Genomic DNA, 11,942 nt, shown 5'->3' with positions numbered 1-11,942 from the left:
TTCGGCATGAAGTGGGAGGACTGTCTTCCTTACGCTGAATTCTCCTACAATAACAGTTTTCAAGCAAGTTCGGGCAAGGCCCCATTTGAAATTCTGTATGGCAGGAAGTGCCGTACCCCTCTCAACTGGTCTAAAACCGGTGAACGTCAGCTGCTGGGTAATGACTTAATCACAGAGGCAGAAGAAATGTGCAAAGTCATTCGTGATAACCTCAAAGCAGCCCAATCCTGCCAGAAGAGCTACTATGATAGTAAGCACCGTGATTTGGCTTCTGAGATCGGAGATCATGTTTACCTCCGCGTCCCTCCTATGAAAGGTACTCGTCGCTTCGGTATCAAAGCGAAGCTTGCCCCTAGATACGTGGGACCTTTCAAGATTGTCAGCAAGAGAGGCGACCTCGCCTATCAACTCGAGCTTCCTTCAAACTTTGCAAATGTTCATGATGTGTTCCACGTCTCTCATCTTCGAAAGTGCTTCAAGACTCCTGACCGCACAGTCAACTTCGAGGATATTGAGCTCCAAGAAGATCTCTCTTATCGTGAACACCCAGTTGCTATTCTTGAAGAGACTGAACGCAAGACTCGCAACAAGTCAATCAAATTTATCAAAGTCAAGTGGTCACACCATTCAGAACGTGAAGCTACCTGGGAACACGAGGATCACCTCCGTTCTGAGTACCCGGAGTTCTATCAATCCTAGATCTCGGGACGAGATCTTTTCGTAGTGGTGGAGTGTTGTAACACCCCGGATGTAACTTTCCCTTTTTGTACTCCAACTCTTGCCGTTTCCGGCGTTAAGTTATATTTATTTCTCGGGTTCGGGTCTTTGTCTCCGTGTGTTGTTTTCGTTGTCATGCATCTCATATCATGTCATCATGTGCATTGCATTTGCATACGTGTTCGTCTCATGCATCCGAGCATTTTTCCCCGTTGTCCGTTTTGCGTTCCGGCGCTTCGTTCTCCTTCGGTGGTCATTTCTAGCTTTCTTTCGTGTGTGGGGATTAAACATTTTCAGATTGGACCAAGACTTGCCAAGCGGCCTTGGTTTACTACCGGTAGACCGCCTGTCAAGTTTCGTGCCATTTGGACTTCGTTTGATACTCCAACGGTTAACCGAAGGACCGAAAAGGCCTCGTGTGTGTTGCAGCCCAAAACCCCTCCAATTTTTCCCAAAACCCACCAAACTCTGCTCCATGTCCTAGAGCGTTCGATCACGATCGCGTGGCCGAAAACCGCACCTCATTTGGACTCTCCTAGCTCCACTTATGCCTATATATACACCCCCCGTTTTCGGATCTCTTCTTCCTCCCCGAAACCCTAAAATTCCCTCGCGCCGGCCAGACGTGTCCGACCCGACCGGACAACTCGCGCCGCTGCCGCCGACCAACCTAGCGCCGCCACGTGTCGCCCTCCGCCGCCAACAGCCGCCGGCCCGCGGAGCCCAAGTCGGGCCCCCGCGCGGCCCGATCCGCCCGCCGCCTCCTGCCTCGTCCGTCGCCGCCCTCTCCAGCGCCGGTGGCCGGCGCCACCGAACCCCGCCACACTCCCCGCGCCGCCTCCTGCCTCCGGCCGTCGCGGCCACTCCGGCGCGCCGCCGTGGGCCGTCAGCCGCCGCCACCTCGTCGCCTCGGCTCCGGTGCCGGGCCGCCGCCGCCCGTCCACGGCCGCGCCCCTCCTCCTCGCCGCCAAGGCCGCCCGGCCCCGGCCTCGTCTCCCCTTCGTCCGGCCGCCACCGCCATCGTCGCTGGCGAGCGTCCTCGCCCGATCCAGATCCGCGGTTGCTACAGTAACCCTAATCCGCAGGGTTTTTTTCCAAGTCCCTAGATTTTTGCTTCATATGCACATGTTCGAGGCCCCGTAACTTTGCATCCGTAGCTCCGATTTGGTCATATAGTATATCAAAATGTTCGCCTCGACAAGTACATCATTTCGTTCCATTGCATCATTTTCATTTGAGTTCATCTTGATGCCCAAAATGCTGTTAGAAGGAGGATTCGTGAGTTAATTGTCAGATCTGCTAGTTCATCTTAAACTTTTGTCATTTTTGCCATGATTATTGTGTGCATGCTATGCCTGTGAGTCCTTCATATGTTTTGTAAAGGATTTTTTCTTCTTTCCAGAGGTGCAACCCATGAATTTTTAGGATGTGGGTGGTGACTTGTGCAAGCTTGCAAAGTGAGGCACCCGGTAAATCTGTTTTCAGGGACTTAGTAGTTTTCACAAAGTCTGGGATTATTTAGTTCATGATGCCTTATGTTCAGCTTGTTTCCTAGTGATCCGTGCCTCTTTTGAGGATGATCAGTAAAGGAGTTTTGTTAATCGTGTTATGATCTATCCATCCATGTCTTTTTTGGAAATTATGGAGCACCCTAGCTTGAGTCAATCGAGCTCTACTTTTTCTTCGTTGTGAATCTGGGCAGATCGTCAACTCGTTTGCGATTTTGCCGATGTTATTGTAGTTGATCCATGCATGATATGCCATTGTTTTTGCCATGTTTAGCTAGCATTTTGTGCCTTCTTAATGGATGTATGCTTTCCTTGCCATGACTTGCACCGTAGTGAGTGCATCGAGCTCGTTTACATGCCTTCGTGAGTTATATTTCAGCATGTCTCAGTTTTCACTGTCTAAAAACTGATTCTGTTTTAGCTATGTTCGTGTGCCCGTTAGTATATTTTGTGAACCCTTTTGGCCCCAGGTCACTTTGGGTCTTTTGTTAAGCTTGTTGAGTAGCTCCATGAAATGTTCTTACTTGTCTTAATCAGGTCATGTATCATGTTGTTTTGCTGCTCCGAAGAGGGCTTTGTGATCTGAAATTTCAGACAAGTGTTAATTTCACTAAATCTGAAATCTGTTTTGCATTTGCGTTTTTGCCATGCTTGTTTGAACCTCATAATGGATGAATTGTCCATGGCTCAGTGCTATTATTTTGTTAAGCATCTTTTGTGCATCCCTGCCATGTATTTTGTTGTCATGTTTGGTGGCTGTAGCATGTTCATTTCATTGCATTTAGATGCCTACTTGCTGTAAATCGCAGACCGGTGTCATTTTTGAAACGCTTGCCATTTCCAGACCGTAACTCCGATTCCAATGATCTTTATATCGTTTTCAAGCGATTTCATCTCATCTTTCCAGTGGAACACTTGGGATTCCAAGTTGAGGCCAGGTTCATGCATTTCCTGTCATATCTTGCAATTTGCATCCCGCATCGCATCCCGCATAGCATGTCATCTTTGCATTGTGTTGTTTGAGTTTGCACGTGGCTGATTGTATCTTTGTTGCTTGTTTGTCTTGATTGGGTAGAGCCGGGAGACGAGTTCTCTACCGAGGAGCCCGTTGAGTTTGCTTGTGAGGATCCAGTCAACTCTGACAACTTTGCAGGCAAGATGATCATACCCTCGAAATCACTACTATCTTTGTTATGCTAGTTTGCTCGCTCTTGCTATGCCAATGCTACGATGCCTACCTTTTGCTTGTCAGCCTCCCAATTGCCATGCCAAACCTCTAACCCACCATGTCCTAGCAAACCGTTGATTGGCTATGTTACCGCTTTGCTCAGCCCCTCTTATAGCGTTGCTAGTTGCAGGTGAAGATTGGAAGCGTTCCTTGTTAGAACATTTATTTACTTGTTGGGATATCATTATATTGCTATGTTATCTTAATGCATCTATATACTTGGTAAAGGGTGGAAGGCTCGGCCTCTCGCCTAGTGTTTTGTTCCACTCTTGCCGCCCTAGTTTCCGTCATATCGGTGTTATGTTCCCGGATTTTGCGTTCCTTACGCGGTTGGGTTATAATGGGAACCCCTTGATATTTCGCCTTGATTAAAGCTTTTCCAGCAATGCCCAACATTGGTCTTACCATTTGCCACCTAGCCCTTTTCTTTCCCTTGGGTTCTGCAGACTCATGGGTCATCTTATTTTACCCCCGGGCCAGTGCTCCTCTGAGTGTTGGTCCAAACTAGAGCCCTTTGCAGCGCCACCTCGGGGAAACTCGAGGCTGGTTTTAGTTGTACGGATTGCTTATCTGAGTGTGCCCTGAGAAAGAGATATGTGCAGCTCCTATCGGGATTTGTTGGCACATTCGGGCGGTCTTGCTGGTCTTGTTTTAACCTGTCGAAGTGTCTTGAGTTACCGAGATACCGAATCTGATCGGAATGTCTTGGGAGGAGGTCTATTCCTTCGTTGACCGTGAGAGCTTGTCATGGGCTAAGTTGGGACTCCCCTGCAGGGATTGAACTTTCAAAATCTGTGCCCGTGGTTATGCGCAGATGGGAATTTGTTAATGTCCGGTTGTAGATAACTTGAACCTTAATTAATTAAAATGAATCAACTGAGTGTGTTACCGTGATGGCCTCTTCTCGGCGGGGTCCGGGAAGTGGACACGGTGTTGGAGTTATGTTTGCGTAGGTTGTTCCTCTAGATTCTCGCTCGCGCTTTGCCTCCTCTTCTCGCTCTCTTTTGCGTATAAGTTAGCCACCATATATGCTAGTCGCTTGCTGCAGCTCCACATATATTTGCCTTTTCCTTCCTATAAGCTTAAATAGTCTTGATCGCGAGGGTGCGAGATTGCTGAGTCCCTGTGGCTCACAGATACTATAACTCCAGATGCAGGTCCCGGTGATTCCGCTCCAGGTGACGAGTACGAGCTCAAGTGGGAGTTCGACGAAGACTCGCAGCGTTACTACGTATATTTTCCTGATGATCAGTAGTGGTGCCTAGTTGGGGTTTGATTCGGGGCCTTGTCGCATGTTGGGTTCTTTTCCATTTTGGCGCTGTAGTCGGGCCATGAGTGTTTGTATGATGGATGTTATTTATGTACTCTGATGTGACATGGCGAGTGTAAGCCAACTATGTTCTCCCCTTTATTATTCATATTACATGGGATGTTGTGAAGATTGCCTAACTTGCGACATATGCCTTCAATGCGATTATGTCTCTAAGTCATGCCTCGACACGTGGGAGCTATAGTCGCATCGAGGGCGTTACACATAGGAAACACCGTACTATTAAAGGGGGTCGAGGTAAAACTAAGGAAAAGTTTCCAAGTGATCCTCAACTCAAAATCCTACACCTACCAATCCCTTCGAGTGAAGCCATCAGAAATCTCATACAGTTCAGTCAATTTCTTCAGTGACAGAGACGTAGTTCTTCTTGTCTGTGAGGAATTTGTCCTGACTGAGGAGTTAGGAATTCGCTAGTGCGGATTGCCTACAAGTGAGGAACATGATAGCCTGAGGAATTTGAACCTCAAATTTCCGACCGTTGCTGTGCTATGCGCCAGCTCTCCCAAATATCTTATCCACCTAACGGTCATATCATTGAAGGGCATTTATGTCTTATCATGTCGGGCTGCTCCCTAGGCTATAAATAGCCGGCCCCTACAACCACTAGCTGGTTGGCTGCTCTGCGAGAAACTGACACTTGTCATTGAGAGCATCCCATCCTCTGAGGATTTTGAACGAAAATCATCAAGTGAGGAAAAATCAAAAACCCAAACCCAAACACCTACAAACCCAAAGTGATTGAGCATCAGTGAAGAGATTGTTCCTGTGTGGAACCGGCGCCTGTTACCGTTGAGTAATGTGCATCCTCCAGACGGTTAGGCGTCATGGTCTAGAGCATCCAAGATGAAATTGTGGATCACTGGGTGACCAAGTTTGTGAAGGTTTGGAAGTCACCTGAAGACTTACCACGAGTGATTGGACGTGGTCTGTGTGACCTTAGTTCAAGGAGAATACCGTGATGACAGTGTGTTCGGGACTGTGTGTCCTCGGGTTTAAATACCTAGCCGCTCTAACCAGACGTACAACTGTCACATCAATTGGAACTGGTCTACCAAATCTTTGTCTTCACCAAGCTAACTGGTTCTATTTCCTCAACCCTTTCATTTCTTTATTACCGTGTTGTGTACCTGTTCATATCTGTTTGAAGACTTTCACTGAATACATTCTCAATTTCCTTAGTTCAATTTCTTCAGTCTGTTTGTCTTCATTCTGTTTTATCCTATGCTTATGCTTTCTGTACTCTTTGTTTGTTTCCAATTCATCATGATGCCCATGCTTATGTTGTGTCATGTCTGCATCTGGGTACTTATTCCGCTGCAAGTAGTTCTTTGCTTAGGAATTTCCTCACCCAACAATTCCTCAGTGAAGAATTCATAAAAATCGCCAATTCACCCCCTCTAGTCGACTTAACACACTTTCAAAACCTGACACACTGTCTCGGACACACAGTCCTCACCGTATTCTCCTTGAGCTAAGGTCACACAGACCTCGCCCAATCAATCGTGGTAAATCTTCAGGTAACTTCCAAACCTTCACAGACTCAGTCACTCGGTGATCCACAATTTCCTCTTGGATGCTCTAGCCCATGATGCCTAACCGTCTGGAGGATGCACAGTGCTCAAAAGTAACAAGCGTCGGTTCCACATAGGAACAATCTCTTTAGTGATGCTCAATCACTTTGGGTTTGTAGGTGTTTGGGTTTGGGTTTTCCTCACTTGATGATTTTCGCTCAAAGTCCTCGGAGGATGGGATGCTCTCAATGACAAGTGTTGGTTTCTCGCGGAGCAGTGTGATATCTAGTACACAACCTTCTTCTTGTATACGTTGTTGGGCCTCCAAGTGCAGAGGTTTGTAGGACAGTAGCAAATTTCCCTCAAGTGGATGACCTAAGGTTTATAAATCCGTGGGAGGCGTAGGATTAAGATGGTCTCTCTCAAACAACCCTGCAACCAAATAACAAAGAGTCCCTTGTGTCCCCAACACACCCACTACAATGGTAAATTGTATAGGTGCACTAGTTCGGCGAAGAGATGGTGATACAAGTGCAATATGGATGGTCGATATAGGTTTTTGTAATCTGAAAATATAAAAAACAGCAAGGTAACTAATGATAAAAGTGAGCTTAAACGGTATTGCAATGCTACGAAACAAGGCCTAGGGTTCATACTTTCACTAGTGCAAGTTCTCTCAACAATAATGACATAATTGGATCATATAACTATCCCTCAACATGCAACAAAGAGTCACTCCAAAGTCACTAATAGCGGAGAGCAAACAAAGAGATTATTGTAGGGTACGAAACCACCTCAAAGTTATCCTTTCTGATCGATCTATTCAAGAGTCTGTAGTAAAATAACATGAAGCTATTCTTTATGTTCAATCTATCCTAGAGTTCGTACTAGAATAACACCTTAAGACACAAATCAACCAAAACCCTAATGTCACCTTGATACTCCAATGTCACCTCAAGTATCCGTGGGTATGATTATACGATATGCATCACACAATATCATATTCATCTATTCAACCAACACAAAGAACTTCAAAGAGTGCCCCAAAGTTTCTACCGGAGAGTCAAGATGAAAACGTGTGCCAACCCCTATGCATAAGTTCACGAGGTCACGGAACTCGCAAGTTGATCACCAAAACATACAACAAGTGGATCACGTGAATATCCCATTGTCACCAAAGATAAGCACATGCAAGACATACATCAAGTGTTCTCAAATCCTTAAAGACTCAATCCGATAATATAACTTCAAAGAGAAAACTCAATCCATTACAAGAGAGTAGAGGGGGAGAAACCTCATAAGATCCAACTATAATAGCAAAGCTCGCGATACATCAAGATCGTGCCAAATCAAGAACGCGAGAGAGTGAGATCAAACACATAGCTACTGGTATGTACCCTCAGCCCCGAGGGTGAACTACGCCCTCCTCGTCATGGAGAGCACCGGGATGATGAAGATGGCCACCGGAGAGGGATTCCCCCCTCCGACAGGGTGCCGGAACGGGTCTAGATTGGTTTTCGGTGGCTATGGAGGCTTGCGGTGGTGGAACTCCCGATCTCGGTTATTTTATGGAGGTTTCTGTATTTATAGGAATTTTTGGCGTCGGGAACAAGTCAGGGGTCCCCGAGTCGTCCACGAGATAGGGCGGCGCACCGGGGGGGGGGGGGGGGGTAAGGCGCGCCCCACCCTCATGGACGGCCCGGGACTCTTCTGGCCCAACTCTTTTACCCTCGGGGCTTCTTTTGGTCCATAAAAAATCATCAAAAATTGGCACGTCAATTGGAATCCGTTTGGTATTCCTTTTATGTAAAACTCAAAAACAAGGAAAAAAGAGAAACTGGCACTGGGCTCTATGTTAATTGGTGAGTCCCAAAAATCATATAAAATACCATATAAATGCATATAAAACATCCTAGATGGATAATATAATAGCATGGAATAATCAAAATTATAGATACGTTGGAGATGTATCACAGTGATACGTCTCGAATGTATCTATAATTTTTTATTATTCCATGCTGTTATATTATCAATCTTGGATGTTTTATAATCATTTTATATTTTTTTGGTAGTAAACTATTGACATAGTGCCAAGTGCCAGTTCCTGTTTTTTCCGTGTTGTTTACATCACAGAAAATCAATATCAGACGAAGTCCAAATGCCACGGAACTTTATAGAGATTTTTTATGGACCAGAAGGAACATGTTGGGCCCTGGTTGCACCTGGGGAGAGTCTCGAGGAGAGGACAACCCACCAGGGCGCGCCAGGAGGCCCAGGCGTGCCCTGGTGGGTTGTGCCCACCTCGGGTGCCCCCCGGACCGCCTATTTGCTCTATAAATACCCCAAAAATCCGAGAACCCTAGGGGAGTCGACGAAATATTCATCCAGCTGCTGCAGAGTCCAAAACCACCATATCCAATCTAGACACCATCTCAGATGGGGTTCACCACCTCCATTGGTGCCTCTCCAATGATGCGTGACTAGTTCTTTGTAGACCTTCGGGTCCGTAGTTAGTAGCTAGATGGCTTCATCTCTCTCTCTTGATTCTCAATACAATGGTCTCTTGGAGATCCATATGATGTAACTCTTTTGCGGTGTGTTTGTTGGGATCGATGAACTTCGAGTTTATGATCAGATCTATCTTTTTATATCCATGAAAGTATTTGAGTTTCTTTGATATCTTTATGCATGATTGTTTATAGCCTCGTATTTCTTCTCCGATATTTGGGTTTTGTCTGGCCAACTTGATATATTTATCTTGTAATGGGAAGATGTGCTTTGTAGTGGGTTCGATCTTACGGTGCTTGATCCCAGTGACAGAAGGGGAACCGACATGTATGTATCGTTGCTACTAAGGATAAAACAATGGGGTCTATCTCTACATAAATAGGTCTTGTCTACATCATGTCATCGTTCTTATTGCATTACTCCGTTTCTCCATGAACTTAATACACTAGATGCATGCTGGATAGTGGTCGATGTGTGGAGTTATAGTAGTAGATGCAGGCAGGTGTCGGTCTACTGATCTCGGACGTGATGCCTATATAATGATCATTGCCTGGATATTGTTATAATTATTTGAAGTTCTATCAATTGCCCAACAGTAATTTGTTCACCCACCACTTTGCTATTTTTCTCGAGAGAAGCCACTAGTGAAACCTACGACCCCCGGGTCTTCTTTCTCATATTATTTGCCTTTTCGATCTATTTTTATTTGCTTTTATTTTCAGTTCTATTAATCTAAAAACCCAAAAATACCTTGCTGCAATTTATTTTATTTGGCGTTTGATCTATCAATATTTACAACCTTTTTCCCGTCACACACCAATTTCTAGCACCGTTACCCCAAAGGGATTGACAACCCCTTTAACACGCCGGGTTGCGAGGATTTGTTATCAGTGTGCAGGGGCTGTTTAAGTTGTGTTGCTTGGTTCTCCTACTGGTTCGATAACCTTGGTTTCATATCTGAGGAAAATACCTACCTCCGCTGTGCTGCATCATCCCTTCCTCTTTGGGGAAATACCGACGTAGCTTCAAGCGACATCAAGTAGCCAACCGGCTAGTGGTTGTAGGGGGTGGCTATTTATAGCCTAGGGAGAAGCCCGACATGATAAGACATAAATTTCCTTCAATGATATGACTTTTAGGTTGGTACATATTTTGGGACAGCTGGCGCATATGTCGCGGGATATCCACGACCACCTATGGCACCAGGAGGCCCCTTGCTGGTTCGGCAGGGGGACATCGCGTTGCGCAAAGAGTAGACCAGCGCACGGCAACACGGCAGAGAGCACACAAGAAATTTACCCAGGTTCGGGCCACCGCGAGGTGTAAGACCTACTCCTGCTTTAGTGGATTGATGGTGGAATGGGGATGGTGGAGCGCGATACACTTGCCTGGCAGGGGTTGCCATAGGGCAGCAACGACTATGCGCGTATGGGTGTGTGTGGTTTCATCAACTTCCCAACCCTTCCTATGGGTGCCATGGGCCTCCTTTTATAGATCAAGGGGTCACCACAATGGCAAAGTAGTCATTATCCACTGATATGATAACAAACAGTGCTATCATACCTGACTCCGCGGGCTGACAGGGTGCATTAAATGCACCGCTTAGTGTCACATCACTGGTTTCCTGACAAGGCTTGCCGAGCTATCTTGCCACCTCCACGCCTGTTCTCTTGACACATCGCAGGATGGGTGTCATCTTTGGGTTTCTTCTGTAAGAAATGGCTGCCATGTGGACAATGGCTGCCACTTAATCACCCTGCAGCTTGACACCGCACTGATTGACGACGTGGGTCGTCCTTGAGTGGTTGGCGGGGTGGTTCTGCCACCGCGAGCCCTGGCAGACCTTGCCGGGGTGCCTGGGTTGCCTATTTCTGGTGGTGGCCTCACCCCTTGCCGGGCTAGCTTGCCAGGCAAGGGAGGCCCTTCTCTTGCCAATATATAGCTCCTTTGGCTTGACCTTGGTCCCTCTGAGCTGTATGTTGGTTCTTCAAATCTCTTGGTCCCTTAATCTCTGACTTAAGCTGGTGCTTCAATGTTGTTCTTGTGCCTGTGCACAGTTTGGCAACGGACCCAGGGTTTGTTGCACCGATAGAAGCCCCCGGGCCTGCCCCGAACGCACTACTGAGTGTCGTCGGGGTAGGGCCTAATAAGTGCATAGGCAGGGTTGCAGAAGAGGTTGGCCGCTTGAGGTTTCCATTTCTGCTTCATTAGCCTTGATTTCGGGCCAGTTTCCGGTTTCCCCGCGCATGGTGTAAAGCCAATAGTGGTGGGGCTGCTCCAATGATGGCCCGTGAATGACTTTAACACACGGGGTAGAAACTGCCAATTTACTCTTTTTGCAGTGCGCCCTAATCCTTGGCCACGTATGCTGCATACATAACGTAGGGTAGGTAACGGAGGCGCATGTCACGAGAGAGCATCTTGGAGAGGGCCAGCCCACCTTGAATTGGCGGAGGAGGGTGGTGGTCACCCATTGATGGAGCAGCTGCCCTTCCCCGCCCAGCCTATAAAAGGGAGGGGTGGAGGAGGGCAGAGTCATCCATCTTTGCACTCCCCCTCTTCTTCCCTTGTTCTCTACTTTTGCCGGTGATGTCAAAGAGAAGAGCATGGGGCCAGCCCCCGGGCTCCTGTTTGGGGTTATTGTTGCCTCATGCTGGTGCTGACGCTCAGGGAGTGAGCCTGGTCCTTGGCGTGGCGAATCTCCTGGTCTCTTCGAGGCTTGGCCGGGAGGCGAGGCTGGAGATCGTTGGTAATCCCAACATTGCCCCTCCCGGAGGTCTTGGGGTTGTTGTCGACGAGAGGTGCGCCTTCATGCCCACGAAGGAGTGAGCGGCGCGCCTCAAGCCCCTAGCCATTCCGGCTGCTTGCTGTTTCTCCGCTGGAGGTGTCAGACCGGAGTCTTGGCAATTCCCGGGAGCAGCGGTGGTGTGGAGAAGGCGAGGGAAGACGGAGAAGGTGGGTGGCAGGGGGTCAGGTCAGAGTACAATGGCGCGGATGCCTTCACCTCCGACCGTTGACCTGCCGCCTAGTCTTTCCGCTCTTCCCCTCCCTCCCCGATACCGTCATCACCAGCCTCTTGGTGCCTTCTCCTCGCCTCCAATAGTCTTCCAGCTGAGCTTTGCTGGATGACTCCACCGGCG

The sequence above is a fragment of the Triticum urartu genome, chromosome 5 (assembly GCF_003073215.2).
Source record: "Triticum urartu cultivar G1812 chromosome 5, Tu2.1, whole genome shotgun sequence".
Classification (NCBI taxonomy): domain Eukaryota; kingdom Viridiplantae; phylum Streptophyta; class Magnoliopsida; order Poales; family Poaceae; genus Triticum; species Triticum urartu.
This window is presented reverse-complemented; position numbering follows the sequence as displayed.